Source organism: Panthera onca, chromosome B4 (assembly GCF_046562875.1).
Source record: "Panthera onca isolate mPanOnc1 chromosome B4, mPanOnc1 haplotype 2, whole genome shotgun sequence".
NCBI lineage: Eukaryota > Metazoa > Chordata > Mammalia > Carnivora > Felidae > Panthera > Panthera onca.
This window is the reverse complement of record NC_138345.1, coordinates 98742310-98760097: the sequence shown is the minus strand read 5'-3', so window position 1 is coordinate 98760097 and position 17788 is coordinate 98742310. Positions and strand designations below refer to the sequence as shown.

General features: G+C 39.6%; 1 protein-coding gene across 2 annotated transcripts in view; it reads right to left on the bottom strand.

Moving 5' to 3' along the window:
- GLIPR1 (GLI pathogenesis related 1) overlaps positions 1–17788 on the bottom strand; it is a 71263-nt gene that overhangs the window by 48951 nt on the left and 4524 nt on the right. Inside the window, exon 1 of one of the 2 annotated variants that reach the window (XM_060656938.3) lies at positions 413–521. The exons of the other annotated variant lie outside the window; for it this stretch is intronic. The gene's annotated coding sequence lies outside the window, so the exon portion shown is untranslated. Of the gene's footprint in view, positions 1–412; positions 522–17788 lie in introns of those variants that run through there. 2 annotated transcript variants of the gene reach the window in all.

Sequence of the window (17788 nt, the reverse complement as noted above, 5' to 3'; positions counted from 1 at the left end):
GGACATTGCTCTTTGATTTCCCTGACACAGAGCATGGAGCCTGTTTGGGATTCTCTGTCTCCCCTTCTCTTTGCTCCTCCCCCACTCATGCTGTCTCTCTCAATATAAATAAATAGAATTGGCCATCATTTTAAGTCTTTTTGCTAACAAATTGCAACAGAGATAACATGAGCTTATTTGACCTTTAGTAAGCCTAGGTAATAAAATGACATTGAGGCACTAAGGCAGCCGCGAGGAGGGTCATGCTCTGCATGTTTCAGGTGTTTATCAGTGGGCTGCAATCTGCAAGGAGATTTATTTAAGTTACATCTCTCTAGCCTTTGTTTTCCTCGTCATTCCCCCTTCCCCCCTCCCCCCTCCCCCCTCCTCTATTTCCTCCTTTCCTTTCAATCATCTCCTCCACAGTTGTTACCATCATCTTTGCTTTCTGTTTTTGTTTCTCCTCATCCTGAAAGGGCGGGCCTACGCCAGCGGACTCCATCTTGTTCTGTGTCCTTCACCTAGACCACGCCTCCTCCCCTTGAGTAACCTCCCGCTCACCCGTTCAAACTTCCTGATCAAAACACGCCCAGCGACCTGCGTAACAGGACTCCGACCCTTCCCCAGCCAATCAGCTGAGGCCACAGCCATTACCTCACCAACTGCCCTTAGACCCCTATAAAACCTTTGTGCTTTTAAAACTCACTCTCTCTCCCCGGTATCTCACCGCTGCGTCGGTGCAGGTAGTGGATTGAGCTCGAGCTAGCTCGAATAAAGGCTCTTTTGCTTTTGCATCGGACTCGGCTCCCTGGCGGTATTTGGGGATCACGAATTCTGGGCATAATAATCCCTCTTTACAAATATCTTTTGTGCCTCCCTGAGCAATCCTTCCATTTGCTTCTCATTCCATCCATCCGTCTTCTGCACTTTCTGGCAATATCAGGCCAACTTCTAGTGACAAAATTAACCTTCAGGAGACCCTGCCCAATAGGTTCTCTGAATGTAGAGGCCTGAATATTTCCTCATTTGATCCCTAAGCCTCTGTAAGACAGTAGTTGGGGTTTCCTCCTTCTCTTGCTATATCTCAAAAGCTTTGGTGACATCCTGATATCTTGGAGCTGATTCCCTGATCCCTTTATTAGCTCTCTTAGATCCTGCATCCTAACACTGTCCCCAGGATCATGGTCATCCCAACCAGGTCTACAACCAGCTTTGTTGAGCTCGCCTAACACCCAGGCTGGGTGGGTGCTCTCTTTCCCAAATAGACATTGCAGCCCTCATGATAATTCCTCTTTCCTCTTCGGTAAATAAGATATTTGTGATAAACATCAGCTCAGCCCAAGAATAAACATTAGGTCCCCAGAACTGATCAACCTGATCTGCCAAGCCCAATAGAGCTTCCAACAGTGGTTTTATTTCCTTCTTGAAATTCCTTACCTCAGAACTGGTGAGGGGGGCACTGACAAAGCCAATTTCTACCTGTCCCAAAGAGACCTCCCTTAATGACAATAACCTAGAACCCTTTCCTGAGCCCCTGGAGGGAAGAGGGAAGTTCTCTATGTCCTTCCCACATTGTTCCAGTTCTTTCCTCAGATTTGGACACAAACTAGTAGACAAGGAGCGTCCTCCCAGTACTGTAACATTTGTCCCAGTGGACTATCTGGGGGAATCTGAAGAGTCCCCACCTCTTTCTGGGTGTCTCTTCCCTTACCCCTAATACTAGAATTTCTGTTCCCCATCCTTGACCAGGCTACTTCCTGCTTCTGAGTTTCCCTGGGATGTTCAACCACCCTTAATGGAGGTTTCCTGAACTCTCCAGAACCTGCTTCGTCTGTCTCCAGATGTTTCCCTTGCAGGAGAAGGGAACCTTGGATCAAGACTCAGCATTCCCTTTGTATCTAGGATACTCAAGACTCAGTATTCGCTTTATATCTAGGATACGTCTCAGTCAAACACACTCAGCCTCTGAGGATTTCCGGACTCCCAAGGTAATACTTATAGGCTAACTTGCCTACCTTAGTCCCTGCACAGAATTACCAGGTCGCTGCCATAGGCTACACCCAGCATCACTTCTTCTATCTCCATAGGTAAAAAAAGTTCTTGAGTTCCATGAATCCCCCAAGGGCCAGGGGCCCTCTTGCAAAAAGGCCACCCAAACTGAGGTGGGACACGTCTCCCCTCTCACAAGAGGACCTGGACCCTGCCCGCTGACGTCAATCTCGGCCAAGCCCCCAAATTGCCAGAAATAAGCCCACTGTTATAGGTGGGGAGTGGATAGAAACCTGAGACAAAGTAGAGGTGCTTGATCCAAGGTGTGTGGGAGCATGAAGTTCCTACGCCAGTGACTAGGAAGCTGGGTAAAGCCATTTCCACCTCTCAGGTACCGGTGCATGGGCACACCTACACTGATCCCCCTCAGTGAGCTAAGTAGCGCCACCTAGTGGAGAACAGAACCATTACACTAAGCCCTGCCTAACAGTGCCCTCTAAGCACACCCCCCAGAAGACCATTGCAAGTCACTCTACCTGCTTAGTATATGGACCATAGAGTGCTTCATAGTTTCAGTTCTAGGAGATACTGGATGTAACCATTCACGTTTCATTCTGCTCACTGGTTCGATTATTTGTTCATTTTCTTTGCTTCTGTATTTGCTTAAAGTTTTCTTTTTTCATTCTTTCTTTTCTTTCTCTTAGTTAAAAAAAATTTATTTTTTTACTTTATTTTTTATTTTTAACTTTTTATTCTATTTCATTTATTTTATTCTGTAATTTAAAACATTTTTTTCTTACTGTTTTTTCTTCTTTCCTTTCTCTTTCTTCTCTATTCTATCAAGCCTCTTTCAACAAGCAGACCAAAACATACCTGGGATCCAGCTTCCTTTATTTGATTTTTTGTTTTATTTTTAATTTTTTAATTTTAATTTTTAATTTTATTATTTTTTCTTCCTCTAAAATGACAAAATGAAGGAATTCACCCCAAAAGAAAGAACAGGAAGAAATGAAAGCCAGGGACTTAATCAACACAGATATAAAATGTCTGAACTAGAATTTAGAACCACGATAATAAGAATACTAGCTTGCATTGAAAAAAACATAGAAGACACCAGAGAATCCCTTTCTGTGGAGATTAAAGAAATAAAATCTAGCCAGGCTGAAATTAAAAATGCTATAACTGTGATGCAATCTCGACTGGATGCCATGATGGTAAGGCTGGACAAAGCAGAGCAGTGAATGAGTGATATAGAAGAAAAAAATATGGAGAATAATGAAGCAGAAAAAAAGAGGGAAACCTAGGCTACAGATCACGATACAAGACTTAGAGAACTCAGTAACTTATTAAAAAAATAACATCCAAATTATAGGAGTCCCAGAAGGTGAAGAGAGAGAAAAAGAAGCAGAAGATTTATGTGAGCAAATTATATCAGAAAACTTTCCTAATCTGAGGAAGGGCACAGACATCAAAATGCAAGAAGCACAGAGAACTCCCATTAGATTCAACAAAAACCAACCATCACCAAGGCATATCATAGTAAATTCACAAAATATACATACAAGGAAAGAATTATGAAAGCAGCAAGGGGAAAAAGCCTTTAACCTATAAGGGAAGACAGATCAAGCTCACAGCAGACCTATTCACAGAAACTTGAGAGGGCAGAAAAGGAGTGGCAGGATATATTCAACGTGCTGAATTGGAAACTATGTAGCCAATAATTCTTCATCCAGCAAGTCTGTCATTCAAAATAGAAGGAGAGAAAAAGTTTCCCAGAAAAACAAAAACTAAAAGAGATCATGACCACTAAACCAGCCCTGTAAGAAATTTTAAGGGGAACTCTTTGAGTGGAGAAAAGGCAAAATTAAACAAAACAAAACCAAAAGCAACAAAGACTAGAAAGGACCTGAGAACACCACCAAAAACACCAACTCTACAGGCAACACAATGGCACTAAATTCATACATTTCAGTACTCACTCTAAATGTCAATGGACAAAATCCTCCAATCAAAAGACATATGGTATCAGAATGGAAAAGAAAACAACACCATCCATATGCTGCTTACAAGAGACTTATTTTAGACTTAAAGACACCTGAAGATTGAAAGTAAGGGGATGGAGAACCATTTATCATCCCAATGGTCATCTAAAGAAAGCTGGAGTAGCCATACTTATATCAGACAAACTATATAAAGACTGTAACAAGAGATGAAGAAGGGCATTATATCATAATTAAGGGGACTATCCACCAAGAAGGTCTAACAATTGTAAATATTTATGCCTCCAACATGGAATCCCAAATATACAAATCAATTAATCACAAACATAAAGAAACTCATTGATAATAATACCATAATAGTAGGGAACTTCAACATCCTAGTTGCAACAATGGACAGATCATGTAAGCAGAAAATCAACAAGGAAACAATGGCTTTGAATGACACACTGGACCAGATGGATTTAACAGATATTTTCAGAACATTTTATCCTAAAGCAGCATAATACACATTCTTCTCTAGTGCACATGGAACATTCTCCAAAATAGATCACATACTAGGTCACAAATCAGCCCTCAACAAGTATAAAAAGATTGAGATCATACCTTGCATATTTTCAGACCACAATGCTATGAAACTTGAAAAAATTTAGAAAGACCATGAATACTTGGAGATAAAAGAACTTCCTACTAAAGAATGAATGGGTTAACCAAGAAATTAAAGAGGAAATTAAAAAGTACATGGAAGCCAATGAAAATGGAAACACGACAGCCCAAAACCTCTAGATGCAGCAAAAGCAGTCATAAGAGGGAAGTATATAGCAATCTAGGCCTTCCTAAAGAAGGAAGATAGGTCTCAAATACACAACTTAACCTTACACCTAAAAGAACTGGAGAAAGATCAGCAAACAAAGCCCCAAATCAGCAGAAGAAGGGAAATAATAAAGATTAGAGCTGAAATCAATGATATCAAAATCAAACAGAACAGATCAATGAATCCAGGAGATGGTTCTTTGAAAGAATTAACAAAATTGATTAATCCCTAGCCAGACTGATCAAAAAGAAAAAGGAAAGGATCCAAATAAATAAAATCACTAATGAAAGAGGAGAGATCACAACCAACACCACAGAAATACAATCAATAATAAGAGAATATTATGAGCAACTACATGCCAACAAGTTGGGCAATCTGGAAGAAATGGACAACTTCCTAGAAACATATAAACTACCAAAATTGAAACAGGAAGAATAGAAAATTTGAACAGACCCATAACCACTAAAGAAATTGAATCAGTAACCAAAAATCTCCCAACAAACAAGAGTCCAGGGCTGGAGGGCTTTCCAGGGGAATTCTACCAAACATTTAAAGAAGAGTTAACACCTATTCTTTTGAAGCTGTTCCAAAAAATAGAAATGGAAGGAAAAAATCCAAACCCATTCTACAATGCCAGCATTACCTTTATTCCAAAACCAAACCCCCTTAAAAAGCAGAACTACAGACCAATTTCCCTGAAGAATATGGATGCAAAAATTCTCAGCAAGATACTAGCAAACCGGATCCAACAATACATTAAAATAATTATTCACCACGATCAAGTGGGATTTATTCCTAGGATGCAGAGCTGGTTCAATACCCATAAATCAATCAATGTGATACATCACATTAAAAAAGAAAGGATAAGAACCACATGATCCTCTCAATGGATGCAGAAAAAGCATTTGACAAAATATAGCATTTCTTCTTGATAAAAACCCTCAAGAAAGTAGGGGTAGCAGGAACATACCTCAAGATTATAAAAGCCTTATATGAAAGACCCACAGCTAATATAATCCTCAATAGGGAAAACCTGAGAACTTTCCCCCTAAGTTCAGGAATATGACAGGGATGGTCACTCTCACCACTGTTATTCAACATAGTGTTGGAAGTTGTAGCCTCAGTAATCAGACAACACAAGGAAATGAAAGGCATCCAAATCCACAAGGAGGAAGTCAAACTTTCACTCTTCACAGACAACATGATACTCTATGTGGAAAACCCAAAAGACTCCACCAAAAAACTGCTGGAACTGATGCATGAATTCAGCAAAGTGGCAGGATATAAAATTAATGTAGAGAAATCTGTTGCATTTCTACACACCAATAATGAAGCAGTAGAAAGAGAAATAAAGGAATTGATCCCATTTACAATTGCACCAAAAAAACACATAAAATACCCAGGAGTAAACCTAACCAAAGAGGTGAAAAATCTATACACTGAAAACTATAGAAAGCTTATGAAAGAAATTGAAGAAGATACAACAATATGGAAAAACATTCCATGCTCATGGATCGGAAAACAAATATTGTTAAAATGTCAATACTACCGAAAGCAATCTACATATTCATTGCAGTCCCTATCTTATCAAAATAACATCAGCATTCTTCACAGAGCTAGAACAAACAATCCTAAAATTTGTATGGAGCTAGAAAAGACCAGGAATAGCCAAAGCAATATTGAGAAAGAAAACCAAACCTGGAGGCATCATAATTCCAGACTTCAAGCTGTATTACAAAGCTGTAGTCATCAAGACATTATAGTACTGGCACAAAAACAGACACATGAATTAATGGAAAAGAGTAGAGAACCCAGAAATGGACCCAGAGATGTATGGCCAACTCATCTTTGACAAAGCAGGAAATACTATCCAATGGAACAAAGATAGCCTCTTCAGCAAATGGTGCTGGGAAAACTGGACAGTGACATGCAGAATGAACCTGGATCACTTTCTTACACCTTACACAAAAATAAACTTAAAATGGATGACCTAAATGTAACACAGGAAGCCATCAGAATCCTAGAGGAGAAATCAGGCAACAATCTTTTTGACCTTGGCTGCAGCACCTTCTTACTCAACATGTCTCCAGAGGCAAGGGAAACAAAAGCAAAAATGAACTACTGGGACCTCATCAAGATAAAAAGCTTCTGCACAGTGAAGGAAACAATCAGCAAAACTAAAAGACAACAGATGGAATGGGAGAAGATATTTGCAAATGACGTATCAGATAAAGGGTTAGTATCCAAAATCTGTAAAGAACTTATCAGACTCAACACCCAAAAACTAAATAATCCAGTGAAGAAATGGGCAAAAGACATGAATAGACACTTCTCCAAAGAAGACATCCAGATGGCCAACCGACACATGAAAAAATGCTCAACATCACTCATCATCAAGGAAATACAAATCAAAACCACAATGAGATACCACCTCATGCCTGTCAGAATGGCTAACATTAACAATTCAGGCAACAACAGACATTGGCAAGGATGCGGAGAAAGAGGAACCCTTTTGCACTGCTGATGGGAGTGCAAACTGGTGCAGCCACTCTGGAAAACAGTATGGAGATTCCTCAAAAAATTAAGATATAGAACTACCCTATGATCCAGTAATTGCACTACTAGATATTTATCCAAAGGACACAACAGTGCTTATTTGAAGAGAAACATGCACCCCAATGTTTCTAGCAGCACTATCGACAATAGCCAAATTATGGAAAGAGCCCAATTGTCCATTGACCGATGAATAGATAAAGAAGATTGGTATATATATATATATATATATATATATATATATATATATATATATATATAATGGAATATTACTTGATGATCAAAAAGAATGGAATCTTGCCTTTTGCAACAACATGGATGGAACTAGAGTGTATTATGCTAAGCAAAATGAGTCAGAGAAAGACAAATACCATGATTTCCCTCATATGTGGAACTTAAGAAACAAAATAGATGAACATAGGGGAAGAGAAGCAAAAATACATAAAAACAGAGAGGGAGACAAACCATAAGAGACTTTAAATACAGAGAATAAACTGAGAGTTGCTGGTGGAGTGTTGGGTCGGGGGATGGGCTAAATGGGTTATGGGCATTAGGAGGGCACTTGTTGGGGTTAGCACTGGGTGTTCTATGTAAGTGACGAATCACTAAATTCTATTCCTTAAATCATTATTATACTATATGTTAACTAACTTGGATTTAAATAAATAAAAAGAACAATGAAAAAAAAAAGCAAATAATAAGCCTATTGACCCAATGAAAGGAGGGACGGGGAGACTTGGACTTCAGTGAAGCGAGGCTTTAATCAATGTTATGGCAAGAGTGGGTGTCTAATGGATAGGCACACTCAGGGCAGTTATAGCAGACAATTTGTCTCTTGGCATGCAAGTCCCTCCAATGAAGTTCTTCATTGGCTGAGTACTACAGAGGTTACAGCCTTACCTGGACATCGCCTGTGCCCATGGAAGGCAAAAAGTAGTCTGACTGGAACAAATGTACATTCCCTGAGGTGACGCAGCGACTTTCAGTACGCTCTCCCTTTGTTCTTTGGTGCATGCTCATTGCAAAGCCCTTGAAAATAAGCCTGAGAAATGGAGAAGGGAAGAAGAACCAGGGAGTGAAGTGTCTAAAATAGGGGACTCCATTATGGGGGGGGGGTGTTCATATAAATTTCCAAAAGGTTGTAAACCTACTGTTAACTAGACAACACAGCTTTTATTTGGTATTTCTGAAAATGAATCATCTCCCTTACTTCTCACAATACCTCACACAATAATAACTTGGTATAAGCCGGTTTTATGTACGCTAGTGTGTACAAGTTAAGTCTAATCCAAATCCTAGGAACAATTAGTTAGCACTGAAGCACTCTAATCAGGAATCCAGACTCCAAAGGTGCTCTTAGTATTTTAGATACAGTTATGAAAATTGACACCCGAGAGTTTGTTAATTAGTATAAGGATGTTTACGAATAATTTCCATTGGCAAAATGAACACTGTTCAAGATGGATGGTTTGTAGGAAGGTTGAACATGCCCTCCAGCCATTGCATGAATAAGGTGGGAGCAAGAGCCGAGTACAGCTGTCTTACAGAGGCCTCGGTCTCCTGCCCTCACTTGATATTAATATAGGGTCTGTCTGATTGCAAATCCTACTTGCAGTGAAGAGCACAATTTCTTTAAGCTGTCCGTGTTCAAATCAATTCCTATATACTGGCTAAATGACTGAGCATTTTACTTTTCTGTGCCTTGACTTCCTTATCTTCAAAAAAATGGGATAGTAATAACATACTTCATTGAATTGATAAGAAATTATTTGTAAAAAAAAACAGTGTTTGGGGTGCATGGATGGCTCGGCTTGTTAAGCATCTGACTCTTGATTTCCACTCAGATCATGATCTCACTGTTTGTGGGATCGAGCCCCACATCAGGCTCTGTGCTGACAGTGCACAGCCTGCTTGGGATTCTCTCTCTCCCTCTCTGTCTGCCCCTCCCTCACTCATACTCTCTCTTTCTCTCAAAATACATAAACTTAAAAAAATGGACTCCGTTAAAAAAATGTTTACTGCGTGCAACACACACATAAGTACTGTATCTATTAACTATTATTATTACTTCCCTTTAATAACTTAGGCATGCATATATGCTTCCCATAGGTACAACTGAGACTAAGTTTAACCTAGAACATTTTCATACTTTATAGCATTACCTTTAGATAGGCTAATTGCTTAAAAAATATATCTTGACAGTATAAGAATTATGCTATAGATTCACTGTGGATTTTGATGCAAATTATTCAGAATGGTGTTAATTTGTTTCTTAATAAATTCTTTATCTTCTGATTTTTTATGCCACTGCATTTGATATTCATTTGGATAGACTAAATTATTTATTTTCCTAATTTTAAAATGAATGGACTCACCCAAATTGATATTTTATAATTAGTTTTTAAACATCTTTGGAGATTAAATGGAAAATGGTAGGCAAATGCCACTTTCTTTCTCTCTCTCTCTTTTTTTAAAAAAATATATTTCTTTTCTCTACTCAACAATTGAAGATACACTTTCAAAATATAATTCGCCTTCTTTGGGGTGCCTGGGTGGCTCAGTCAGTTAAGCACCAACTTTAGCTCAGATTGTGATCCCACAGTTTGTGAGTTCAAGCCCCACATCGGGCTCTATGCTGACAGTGCGAAGCCTGGAGCCTGCTTCAGATTCTGTGTCTCCCTTTCTCTCTGCCTGTCCCCTGCTAACGCTCTGTATGTGTCTCTCTCTCTCAAAAAATAAATAAAAATTTTTAAAAACTGCCTTCTTGAAACCTGTAACTTTATAAAGTTTATTTTTACTTTCATTTCTTTTGCCTAGCTTGGATGATTGGGGGCTTGAGGTTATGTGCAGTTCTCAGGACTGGGTGAATTATCTTTGTGTATTCAAGAATAATTATAACTATCTTGAAACTTTTCTTGAAACTATGAAGAAGGAAGATTTATTTCCCCACTACCCTTCTAAATTCTTGGCTGAGATACCTCCTATAATAAAAAGACAGATTAACACTGGAAAATAAGCAGAAGTTTAATAACATGTATACCTCCTGTACACATGAAAGATACCCAGGAAAACTGAGTAGCTCCCTAAAATGGCCCAAGCCACTGCCTTAAACACCATCTTCCAGTAAAGACCAAAGACTGGGGAGGGGAAAGCCAGTTATGAGAGGTTACTAGGAAAGGCACAGTAAACAAGAGTATGGTTGTTATGTTATTTTTCTAGGCAGCTAATGGAGGGTCAAAATTTTCCCCTGAGACCACAGGTCTTGATTGTTTTCAGCTCAAAATAGTCCACATGCCAAAGTGGCACATTTTGGAAAAATATTCTGAATTCCTTCATTTTCCTCAACTCCTTAAAAATATTTTTTAACGTTTATTCATTTTTGAGAGACAGACAGAGACAGAGTATGAGTAGGAGAGGGGCAGAGAGAGAAGGAGACACAGAATCGGAAGCTGGCTCCAGACTCTGCTGATAGCACAGAGCCCGACATGGGGCTTGAACTCACAAACTGTGAGATCATGACCTGAGCCTAAGTCAGATGCTTAACTGACTGAGCCACCCAGGTGCCTCTTCCTCAACTCTTTATTAGTAAAAATTCATACTCTAACCAGTTTTTTTTTTTTTACCCTAGCAGAGCCAACTGCATCGTTAGGTTGGTAACACACCCTGGTTTCTTGTCCTTACTACCTAACATAGAACCAAAAAGTCTTGCAAAACCGTCCATAAGATGGTGTCCAAGTGTTTGTTTTACATTAGCTGGTGAATGAATCCATTTCCACCAATAGTTTGTGCTACTTTTCTAGGCACGTGCTACTTTTCTGGTCTTTTCTCTTGTGTGGCCACCATTCCACAAAGGAACCAGGCCATCAGGGTGGATCCCAGGGCAGTGCTCTATGCCCAGGTGCCTTTTAGATTTTATTTACACCCTCTCTGTGTTCCTACGGGGTTTAGATTAAAAGATGAATCCAAATCATAGTCCCCATGCTGTTCATAATCTTTTCTCGCTGTCAAAGTCTAAATAATTTTCCATTGGTTCCAACTCAACCTAAGTGCCCTCTTGGAGGGCTCCCTAGTCTTCATGAAAATAGGATTTCAGGGGTACCTGGGTGGCTCAGTCGGTTAGGTGTCTGACTTCAGCTCAAGTCATGATCTCTTGGTTCATGGGTTTAAGCCCCGCATTGGGTTCTGTGCTGACAGCTCAGAGCCTGGAGCCTGCTTCAGATTCTGTATCTCTGTCTCTCTCTGCCCTTCCCTTGTTCATGCTCTGTCTCTCTCTCTCTCTTAAAAATAAATAAACATTTAAAAAATATTTTTAAGAAAATGGGATTTCAACCAAACATGCCCAGGTATGTCCAGATTGTACTTGGCCCCAACAGGAAATCCCTACCCACTGTTCAAGAGGTACTAGCCACTATGCAAAAATATTTTCTATATTTCTATCTCCAGCCTTGAGCTCCTGTCATGTATTCAGCTGCTGCTTGTCATCTCCATACACGATCTTTCCCATCTCAGTACATTACAACTCAGTCTCCAAATTCTCAGGACAAAATCTTGGAGTCTCCCTTGATTCCTGTTTCACTCCTCACATGTATGTACTCCATTAGTAAATCTGATGGACTCATCTTTGAAGTAGATCTGGAATTCATCCACTTCTCACCACTCCCTTTTCAATCAGCCTCTCTTCACCTCCAACCTGGATTATTGCACTACCTTCCTCAGTAGTCTCCTTGCTTTCTCCTCTGCCCCTACATTATACTTTCCTGCCAGCAGTCAGAAGTATCCCTTTATAATCTAAGTCAGTTATGTCAAAACCCTCCATGACTTTGATTTGGAGTTGAGCAACTTGAAGAAATAGCCTCCACCTTGTTTCCTTTGTTTGTTTGTTTTTTGCTGGGTGATTAGCAACAGACATGTACAGCTTCTGGGGGGTTGCGGTTTAAAAGGTGGTAGCTTTCTAGAATTTCTGACAGCCAACAGTTGTGTCCTGCTGGTGGCATTTGTTACTTGACAGCAACAGTGGTGATGGTTTTCTTATCAGCCAGACCTAGGCATTGCTCTGAGAAGTTTTGCCTGCAGACTGTGTTTTCAGTGCCCTCAATCACCCTGTCAATTTCTTATAAGTGCCTTTGCTGCTTAACTTTGTCAGAATGACTTCTTTTGTTTGCAACTAAGAATCTTGACTTTTTGAGGAGAAAGAAAAAAACCTCTCAGAAGATCCCCTTTTTTTAACATTTTGGGGTACTTTCAATGTTTCATATACATATGTATGTTTTTAAAATACAGTAAAACCTTGGTTTGCGAACATAATTCATTCTGGAAACATGTTTGTAATCCAAAGCACTCATATATCAAAGCGAATTTCCCCATAAGAAATAATGGAAATGCAGATGGTTCATTCCGCAATCCAAAAATATTCATATAAAAATGATTACAATACAGGGGCGCCTGGGTGGCTCAGTCGGTTAAGCGTCCGACTTTGGCTCAGGTCACGATCTCTTGGTATGTGAGTTCGAGCCCTGCGTTGGGCTCTGTGCTGACTGCTCAGAGCCTGGAGCCTGTTTCAGATTCTGTGCCTCCCTCTCTCTCTGACCCTCCCCCGTTCATGCTCTGTCTCTCTCTGTCTCAAAAATAAATAAACGTTAAAAAAAATTAAAAAAAAAATGATTACAATACATAATATAAAATAATGAAGAAAATACAATATATATAGAAAAATAAGTTAACCTGCACTTACCTTTGAAAACCTTTGTGACTGGTGTGAGGGAGACCAGAGAGAGGAGGTTTATTGTGTAGGATGACTTTCATGATCACTAATGGAATCACTGTTATCTATTGGCTCAATGGCATCTTTTCCTGCATGGAAGCCATCGTATACACTTGCATGGATGTTGGCACAGTACAGTATTAATAAACTCTTGTCATATACTGTTTTTAGTGTAACTGGCAATAAGGCAACAGAGGAAAGGGTCTATATCTGCAGGCAGCCTGACCTAGAATGAAGCAAAGCATTCCTAAGCTTACTCTTGGATGGAAAAGCTTACTCTTGTGCTTTGAAGTGACAAAAAATACACTAATGCCAGTTGTGGGCACTTGCCAATGTTCTGAAAAATCACTGATTTCTGCCAAACACTGTGGCCTGAGACCGAGCATCCGAGCATGGGAGGCAATCACCCACAATCCCGCAGTGAGAGAGAGAGAGAGAGAGAGAGAAAGAGAGGGAGGGAGGGAGGGAGGGAGGGGGAGAGAGAAGAACCATTGACTCAATTGTGATCATTTGACATCTGGCGTCACTTACTACTCATATTGCAAGATATCATTCATTTAACAAGTTAAAATTTATTAGAAATGTTTGCTTGTCTTGCAGAATACTTGCAGAACAAGTTACTTGCAATCCAGTGTTTTACTATATATATATATATATATATATATATATATATATATATATATATATATAATTATATATATTCAGAGACTTATTTGTTAAATGAAGGCATAGTTTTATGCAACTTCGTATCTTGCTTATTTTTCTCTACTTACTATCATTTCATAAGTATATTTTTGGCTGTTGTAATTCTTCATAAACATTTTGAGGACTGTACAGTGTTTTCTCAAATGAATGCATTGTACTTTTATTGCTGGATATTTAGATTGTTTTCATTTTTTATTTATTATAAATAACACTGCCATGATTATATTTATACATAAGGCCTATTCCAAATTTATTAGGATTGATTCCTAGAAATAGAATTACTGGATAATGAGGTATGAGTGTTTTTAAGATTTCAAATATGGAGTGTCCAATTACCCTCTTAGAACTTGTATTAATTTATACTTCTGACACCATCATGTGGGCACTGAGATCATATATTACCCTAAATATTGGAACAATGTATATATATGAACCTGGCTGAGCGTATTGTCTGAAAGAATCAGAGCTAGACACTAGTTAAAGCAGTAAAGGTAGATTTTATTCAGAAACTATTGCAAAAGGGGAAAAGAGGCCCCAGTATAGAACTGGGCTCAGTTCTGAAAACAATAAAGGCAGCTGGGGATTTATAGACAGGAAGCAGAGTTGGATGTGGGGGAGGCGTTAGTGGATGAAAAATTATAAAGAGCAGGCCAGACTTATCAGATATCAAGGGTGAGAGGTGAGAAATTTGATTAGATATTGAGGGTAATCATATATCAAGGGTGAGGGAGATTTTCTCTTGCCGGGGCCAAGGGAAGGCCACTTCGTTGTAAAGATTATTTTGACCTGCAAGCAATCAAGACCATTTGCCCCTCCCTTAACAAAATAGAAGCATCTAAAATGGGGGTTTTTTCCAGAATAGAGGTTTATTAGCAGAGATAATTTGTACTTGAGTGAACCATCTGTGTGGAAGGGCAAACATCTAATTACCAAACATTTCTTCCTCCTCTTCCTTCTTCTTTTTTTTGGGGGTGGTGGTGGGTGGTGGGAATTATTTATTTATTCTAACTTTTTAAAATTCTTATTTATTTATTTACTTACTTATTATTTTTAAAATTTACACCCAAGTCCTCCTTCTTCTTATCACCTTGTGAAGTGCATTCCTTTCCTCTGAGGTCCTAGACCCCTCCCCCCTTCTCCTTAGTTCAAGGTGACATAAATACCTCATTTTGCCTGACTGCTTTTGGAATTTCCATGTCTATGTGGATTCCCTTCACATACATTATTAAATTTGATTTTCTCCTGTTAGTCTGTCTCAGAGAATCTCTTAGATTCCTTTTTAAAATTTCAATTTGTTTTGAGAGAGAGAGAGATAGCGAGTGAACAGGGGAGGAGCAGAGAGAGAGGGAGAGAGAGAGAATCCCAAGACACAGGGCTTGAATACATGAACCATGAGATCATGACCTGAGCTGAAACCAAGAGTCAGATGCTTAACCAACTGAACCACCCAGGTATCCCTGATTCTTAGTAAGCTAGAAAGACCTTGAAGGGGACAGAATTCTTGCTCCCCAACACTCTCAACTGACAGGACTGTTGATAAAACTGGGCTATGCTGGTCTGGCAAGGATAGGGGGTAGGGGTAAGGTTGAGGTCTAGTCAAGAGGACAGCTTGGAGGAGTCTAACCAAGTCTCATCAAGAAGAGTGTCTTGTTAATGTATGTAACTTAAGTACTTCCTGTTCTCTATCCTTTTGTACGTTAGATGTTAGTTTATCACTTCCGAACTTCAGCTTTAGCCACACAAACCTCAAGGAACAGTTTTTTCCAAAGGAAGTCACAGTGGAACTTTTAAATTTTGCCTTTGGTATAACGAGAGAGACAACATCCAAACCAATTTACAAGCACTGGAATCAATTCTGCTCAAACTTAAACAGAGTAGTCATTTTAAAAATATGAACTCAAAGGTGTTACCATGAGAATTAGTAACATGCATTTCTAAACTCTTAAGCATTGCTAAACTTGTCTTTCTATACATATTTCTAAAAACTTTCCTTAGCATGGGCATATTTCCGAGAAAAACATTACTGAAGGTTCATATTCTCTGCATTTCTTTGTTCAGTAAGAGTCCAAATATGACCTGAGTTTCAGCATAAAAATCTGCCTGGGTCTACCTTTTCTGCTTCTCTATGGAGTGATGCTGTTCTGATTTGAATAAAGCAAAAAGGAAGTTGTCACTGTGCATACCATCAAGTGGCTTCAGGGCCTCTCTGCAGGGACTCCATCAGAGAGTGCTTCACAGGCTACAGCAGTTATATTACCAGCCTCTCCGGAAACCAACAAAGATCTTTGCACAAACTGCAAATTGTGTGCAGGAAGACCAGCTCTCAGGAGGAGAGGCTGAGACAGCTGGTATGAAGTTACCATAGCAACATGCCTGCACATTCTGCCCTTTGGCTTTTATCTTGTCCAAGCCTGAGAAGCCTGATAGTCATATCCTGGACCATTTCACTTACACAAAGAAGATGGCTATCTTCCGCTAGGTCACTATGGTCCCTTCACAAGACAGAGATCCATGGTCGTGTACTTTTCATGGCGTGGCATGTCATGGTCTACCATGTTCTGAGTTAATGTTTACCTCATTGTGATCCTGGAAAGTATGTCTCGTACAGCTAAATTTTTGATGAGGAAATTGAGCCTCAGTGTTAAGTAACTTGCTCAAGCTCACAGTGAGTAAATGAAAGAAGTGAATTAAACTAAGGGTTATCTCTCTTCTTTGTACCAATGACTCATACATCTTGTGCATTAGGTGGCCCGCACCACGACAATTCTCCTGTGCTTTTAATCATCTCTCCCTAGTGTTTCTAGGCTACAGGCAAAGTTTGAGAACCACTCTTTTTCACCACATAGCTTCTCTTTGTCCTAATGACATCTCATCTCTGGCAAAGTACTTAGGCTGAAGGCACTCATTCACTCTCATTTCCTGTATCTTAGGACGGTGGAGCCAAAATTCTCCTAGTTTTCTACTGCTGCTTCTGGACCATCGCTACATGAGCTTTCCTCAGTAAGATTTTCTAAGTACGTGACATTCATTTGCATTGAATTCCATTCTTACCCTCATCATCCTCAGATGCCCCCTACAATCCTTGAAGATGTGGACTGTGTGTGGTCCATAGTGGTAGTCTCTGTTTGGATATCTAACACCCTGCCCACAAACTTCTTTAGCCAACTCTACTTCATTGATTTTAACACATCACTCACATAGATGTATCAGCTAGAGCTACTCTGCTTCCAAACTCCAACTGAAATACCCTACCTCCAAATTCCTACAATCTTCTGCCTCCCACCTCTCAAGCGCTGGCACAGTCCCTGCTACTAAATCTGCTCTCTGTGCTTTTGGTGACTCTGAAGCTTCTCATCTTACTCTCTCACCCATCACCTCCCCCACCCTCTAACCTGTTTGTTCCTTTTTTCTATCTAACCTAGGTACCAATGATCAGGAATCATAAGCATGTTCACACCAGTATCTCCCATAGCCTCACTTTAGGATCTCCCTGTGAGCTTGGTCAGCCAATCCTTGACCAAAAATGTGTGTTGGTTTGATTTCTACTAAGTAGAACTACAGAAAGTAGAAAATCTGTGCTGCTGGGCATCATCAATGTTTTTTTTGTTCCTCAGCATTTTAAATCAGTTACTTTTATTATTATTATTTTTTTTTGCAGTGGTTTATCCAAACCTTTCACAATCCTCAAGCCACCTACCCACCCTGGAGAGCTGCTCTCCTGTACTTTGGCTTCATTAAGCTTCTCAGCAGGCACCACATGCCAAGTTCCTCTCTGACTCAGTGTTTCTGTTCCTTTTGACTCAACTGTCATTTTCTTACTCCTTTCTTTGTCAAACTGCTACTCATCCCTTAAGGCTCAACTCAAATGTTGCCTTTTCTCTGCTGCATTTTCTGACCTTCCTTTCCTCTGTGCTCTCTTATTCCCTTTACACACATGTCTTCCTTTTCTGCTAAATTATGAGGCGAACTGGCTGCATTATATCACCTCTT